Genomic DNA, 6,000 nt, shown 5'->3' with positions numbered 1-6,000 from the left:
GAGGTGCCATCCTTCGGATGAAAGCTTAAACCAAGGTCAAGCCCTGGTTGAATCACATAGTGCAGTTGCATTCAAGAGGAAGCCAGGCTTTCACATGAGGCAGAGGGGATTAGAAACTGTGGGAGGGAGTAAAGGAATAATGTAGAGTGTAAACACTGGCAGATCTTGGCAAGTCCTGTCTGTGCCTGTTCAGATGGGAGTTAAGTATTAGGCGCAGGTTGGCATGAGCCAAGGCTTGGGGCTCGCAGAGTGCGCAATGGGGTAACTGCTGGAGTCTAACCAGCTAAAATCGCATAGCTTGTCATCGAGAGCACTGTCTGACAGGCTTTCCCGCTGATTGTCCAATTGGACCACCCTACCTGTTCAGGCTTTGGCTTGCAGTGTTCACAGGAACTGAGCGCGGAGACTCCCGGCCTCCAGTGACTGATCTGCCCTTCCAGGTTCTGCTGATGAGTCAGGCTGGGCTGTGCTGTCATCAGCAGTAACCTGGAATACTGTGGACCTGCTGGGCTTAGGAATCAGTTCAGAGGGCTGGTTCGATTCTGACATTCTACTGCAATGTTGGGAGAGAGGAGAGCACTGGATTTTTAGAGGCATCTTTCAGATACATAAGAACATAAGAATACAATAATAATGATAATAATCCTTGCCTTTGATATAGGCCTCATTATGTCGTTGAGACATCTCAAAGTGCTTCATAGAATATATTGTAAAGTGAATTGACTGTATATCTTGTGGGTGAAATGCAGCAGCTAAGTGGGAACAGCAGTCTATGACGAACAGCTGTGGTTTGAGTTGTTAAATTATTTATTATTGGAGGGATTATTACTCCCGGAAAGTGTTCCGCCAATCGAATAACAACCGGGTTCCTACTTACTGTCAGGTAAACAGAGGCGCGTGGAGTAAGGAACCTTGTCAATGGTTTCGACCAGCCCGTGACTCGAACCTGGGTCCACTCGCTTGCGAGGCGAGCGTGCTAACACCTACTCTACAGGATTCCAAGCCCAATACTGTAATAGGGGGCTGCAGTGTTAGAGGCACAGTCTTTTGAATGAGATGTTAAACCTTGTAGCTTACGCTGTCTGTTCAGGCAGTTGTGAAAGATTGCATTGCTATTCGAAAAGAGAAACTTTACTTTGCTGTGGCCAGCACAGCTCCACAAAACATTGATCATTCACACTCCACAGCTGTTTGTGGGGACACTGCTGTGGGCAAACAGCAAACTGACTGCCACGTTTTGCCTACAAAACACCCAGTCAACACCCTCAATAGATTCGGGAGAAATCAAGAGGGGTGGAGAGCACGGGGAGGTGGTGGTGGGAAATATGACCGAAAGATGCGGTTGAAGAGGATGGTCTTGAGAAGGGACTTGAAGGAGGCAAGGGAGTGGGGTGAGGCGGAGCAGCTCTGAGATAGAGTTCCCAAAGAATGGGGGCAGAAAGGCTGAAAGCCTGACCACCGATGGTGGGGTGGTCAGGCCGGTTGACATGGAGCAAGCCAGTGCCTGCTGAGCGGAGGGAGCGGGCAGGTTGGTGAGGTTTTAGTGTGAGTGGGGAGAGCTTTAAAGGTGAGGGCGAGGATCTTAAAGTCAATCCTCTGGGGGGGATGGGGAGCCAGTGAGCTGGGTGGGGGTGATAGGGTCACGGAGCCTGGTGCGGGAAAGAACACGATCTGCAGAGTTCTGGATGATCCACAGCTTGTGGAGGGAAGAGTTGGGAAAGTCGACAAGCAGGGAGTTGGTGCAGTCGAGCCTAGATGTGATGAACGCGTGAATGAGAGTTTCGGCAGCCTCACCAAATACAGTGAATCCATTCAACAGCCTAGTCTGCAAAGCGTTTTGTGACGTCTCAACGACGCGATAGGGCATTGCATCAAACCAAGGATTATTATTTATTATTATTCGTTTACATTATTAGCAACAACTATAATTTATTAGTCAAGTGATTGCCAGGAAGGTTTCGGTTTTGGTGAGGCAGTGGCAGAGCCGGGCGATGTAATGGAGGTGGAGGGAAGGCAGAGCGGGTCATGGAATGGATGCGAGGTAGAAAAGACAAGTCTGGACATAATCAAATTCAAGGATTATTCTTATTTATTTTTGAAGAGCAGAGTTCTGGGAGCACAGTGACCTGACTCTGCAACAGTGAACCCTTGTTCTGAGAACATCGCCCACACAGAGATCTAACAAGTTGGATGGAAGCCAAGGCTCTGGTTTTGAGCTGTGTCCAGCGAGGAGCAAACCTATGCGAGCACATGCCTCAAAGAGAAAGTAACAACCATTGCAACATGCTGCAGGCTGTTTCTAAATCTCCAGGGAACATTTTTTTTTTACTTTTCAAAATATTATATGACAACGTAAGAATTTACTTGGCGAAAGAAGATCAAAGCCCAGGTAGTTTGCCTTCCACCGTCCTGGCAATCATTTGACTAATAGATTATAGTTGTTGCTAATTATGTAAACGAATCATAATAAATAATAATCCTTGGTTTGATACAATGCCCTATCGCGTCGTTGAGACGTCACAAAGCGCTTCGCAGACTATACTGTTGAATGGATTCACTGTATTTGGTGGGCGAAATGTGGCAGCCAATTGCACACAGCAGTGCTCCACAAATAGTCGTGGAATGGGTGACCATATTTGTTTTAAGGGAAAGCGATCCGCCAATCGACAGACAACCAGCTTCCTACTTACTGTTAGGTAAACAGAGACGTGTGGAGTAAAGAAACCCTCCTAAAGTTTTGCCCCGACCAGGAATCGAACCCGGGTCCTCTCGCTTGTGAGGCGAGCACGCTAACCACTACGCTACGGGATTCCCCATATGGTTTAACATCTTGAAAGAAAAAGGAGTTCCGCAATTGATTGGCTCATTTTATTGATATTGGTGGTCCGTATTAAACTCCGTCATCACACCAGTTCTAGCCAGGCTCCACTGGCTCCCTATCACCGAACAGATCGATTTCAAGACCCTCACACTCTTTTCAAATCCCTTCATGCCCTCGCACCTCCCTACCTCTCCGACCTGCTTAACCCCCCGCAACCCACAACCCGCTGCCTCCGTTCGACTGGCTCCGGCCTCCTGCTCGTCCCTCGTGCTTTCCGTTCCAACATCGGTGGCCGAGCTTTCAGCCGCTACACCCCCAAGTTCCGGTACATTCTCCCTCTATCCCTCCGCCTTGCCCCCTCCTTTCCCATCTTCAGACCGTGCTTACGGTCACCTTCCCCTCCCCCCCACCTCCCACCGTCTCGACATTGTGCTCCACTCCTGTCAAGGGCTCTGGGAAGCTTCCCTGCGCGAATGGCGCCTCATAAATGTTGCTGGTGGTGGCGGTGGTGGGAATTAGTGGGTGTGGAATTGTAGGAGGTGCCGTTCTCCAGTTGAGACCTTCATCTGAAGTCTCGTCTCCTTGTTCAGTCAATGTTATTCGAAGAGAGAAGACAGTTTCTCCCGGCGTCCCTGGCACCCCACCCCCAGCCAAAATTAGACTCGCCTCTTAGCTATTTGCGGGGCTGCTGTTATGCATCGCTTGGCTGCTTTGTTGATCTGCAAAGTGCGCATTCACTCCACTTTACAGTAAAATCCTGCGAAGCGCTTTGTGAGAAACCCTCCTGATCTGAAAGGAATTTCAAGGATTGTTTTGATTATTAATGTAAGATTACGCAGAATTTGGGGAAAATTTCCAAGATCTTGTCTCGACTCGGAAGATGTTTTTTGTTTTTCTACAGATTTATTATAATACAGGAGTCCTGTAGTGTAGTGGTTAGCGAGCTCGCCTCACAAGCAAGAGGACCCGGGTTTGATTCCTGGGTGGGGCAAAACTTTAGGCAACTTCCCTTATCCCACCTGTCTCTGCTTACCTAGTAGTAAGTAGAAAGCCGGTTATTAATTGATTGGCGGATCACTTACCAGTGTAATAAAAATAAATAAGTAAATAAATAATTCTGAATAAATAATAATCATTTCATCACTCCATCCACAGCTGTTTGTGGAACACTGCGGTGCGCAGTTGGTTGCAGAGTTTTGCCCACAAAAAAATACACAGTCGTTTCACTTTGGAGTATATTCCATGTTCCTACTTATTGCTTGGCAAACAGAGGCAGGTGGAATAAGGAAACTTGCCTAAGGTTTCGCCCCGCCCAGGCGTTTGCGCATGTTGAGACATCTCAAAGCGCTTCACAGAATATACTATAAAGCGGAGTGACTGTGTATTTTGTAGGCAGCCAATTGCACACAACAGTGCCCCACAAACAGCCACAGAGTGAGGGACCAATTTTATTTGGGGGATTGTCGGCCAGGACACCGGAAGAGAGAGAAACTGCCTTCTCTTTAACATCCACCTGAACAGGCAAATGGGACCTTGGTGTAACATATCATCCGACCTCTTTGACCGGGATTTTGGTCATCCCCATCCTTGCAGCTCCCCTTTCTCCCCACTTGGGCCCCACCACCAGCTCGGTTGCCCCAGTCCTGCAGTGCAAAGAGCTTTGAGACGTCCTCCCGATGTGAAAGGCTGAAAGTGCCGTGAACCTTGTATAAATCGTACTGTATCGTACTGAACCAAACGGGCAGTTTGCGCAAAGCGACAGCCCCTATAAAACATCAGCAATAAATTACTTTTACACAGCGCCGCCTTTCACGTCGGGAGGACGTTCCCAAGGTCCTGCTGGGCAGTCAAGGATTCACTGCGTGCAAAGCTGCCTGCCACGTTTCGCCCATAAACCGCTACGAAGTGGAAACTTGCAAAAGATTGGTGTAATTTCTCTCTCTTGCCCAGTCGACGGCAGACAGAGGCACACAGAGATATTTAGGAGTTTGCATAAGAAGGACCCGTACCGTGTTGAAACGGAGCCGGGCAGGTACGGACTCACTGGTTTGTTTATCGATGGCTCAGAGCCTGTCAACTTTGCATTCCAGCGATGGAGAGCAGGCAGGTTTCAACACAGAGACACCCACTTGAGCAGCGGGCTGAGGAATGCAAAACGGTCACAGATTTTAAAACTAATAATAATCCTTGCATTTGATACAGCGCCTTATCGCGTCGTTGAGACGTCTCAAAGCGCTTCACAGGACATACTGTAAAGTGGAGCGACTGTGTATTTTGCGAGCGAAACCCGGCAGCCAGTTCACGCACATCGATGTCCTACAAACAGCCGTGGAGCGAGTGATCAATTTTATTTGAGGGATTTGTTGGCGAAGACACCAGGAGAGAGAAACTTCCCTTCTCTTTTCAAATAGTGCCACAGGGTCTTTGACGTCCACCTGAACAGGCAGACATGCCTCGGTTTAACGTCTGATCCGAAGGACGGCACCACTGACAATGCAGCACCCACTCCCAGTGCTGTACTGGAGTGTCAGCTTAGACTATGTAATTCCAAGTCCTGATGTGGGAGCTTGATCCCACAACCTTCTGACTTCCTCTCCACTGCCTGTTGAGATGGATGTGGCACTATTCAAAAAAAAGAGAGAGAAGGGAGTTTCTTTCTCTCTCGGTGACATAGCCAACGATCTCCCAGATAAAATTGGTCTTGCGTTTCATGGTTGTTTGTGGGGTGTTGCTATGTGCAAATTGTGTGCTGCATCCACCTCACAAAATACACAGCTCACTGTACTTCACGGTAAATCACGTGAAGTGCTTTGAGATGTTTCGATGACACGATAAAGTCCGATATCAAACGCAAGGATTATTATTACCGTAGACACCTAAGAACTCGTCATTTTCAAGGGGAAAGGGCTCAGTGACGAGTTATCAGGAGTGGTGAGTTAGTCATATGTTGTAAATATATAAATGTGGCCGGGATTTTGACAGCACGCTGACTTAAGTGATAGTGACAAGTTAAGCCCGGGTTGAGTTATCAGGCATTTTCTGTATTATTATTGTTATGGCACAGAGAGGTTTGTCACTGTGAGCTCTCAGTGTTTGAGATGGTATTAGTCAGTGGGTATTTCAGGACTACAATAGTCTGGGCTGTTGTCATTGAGCAATGACCACAGGTATTTGGTGCT

The sequence above is a fragment of the Callorhinchus milii genome, unplaced genomic scaffold (assembly GCF_018977255.1).
Source record: "Callorhinchus milii isolate IMCB2004 unplaced genomic scaffold, IMCB_Cmil_1.0 Scaffold4, whole genome shotgun sequence".
Lineage (NCBI taxonomy): Eukaryota > Metazoa > Chordata > Chondrichthyes > Chimaeriformes > Callorhinchidae > Callorhinchus > Callorhinchus milii.
This window is presented reverse-complemented; position numbering follows the sequence as displayed.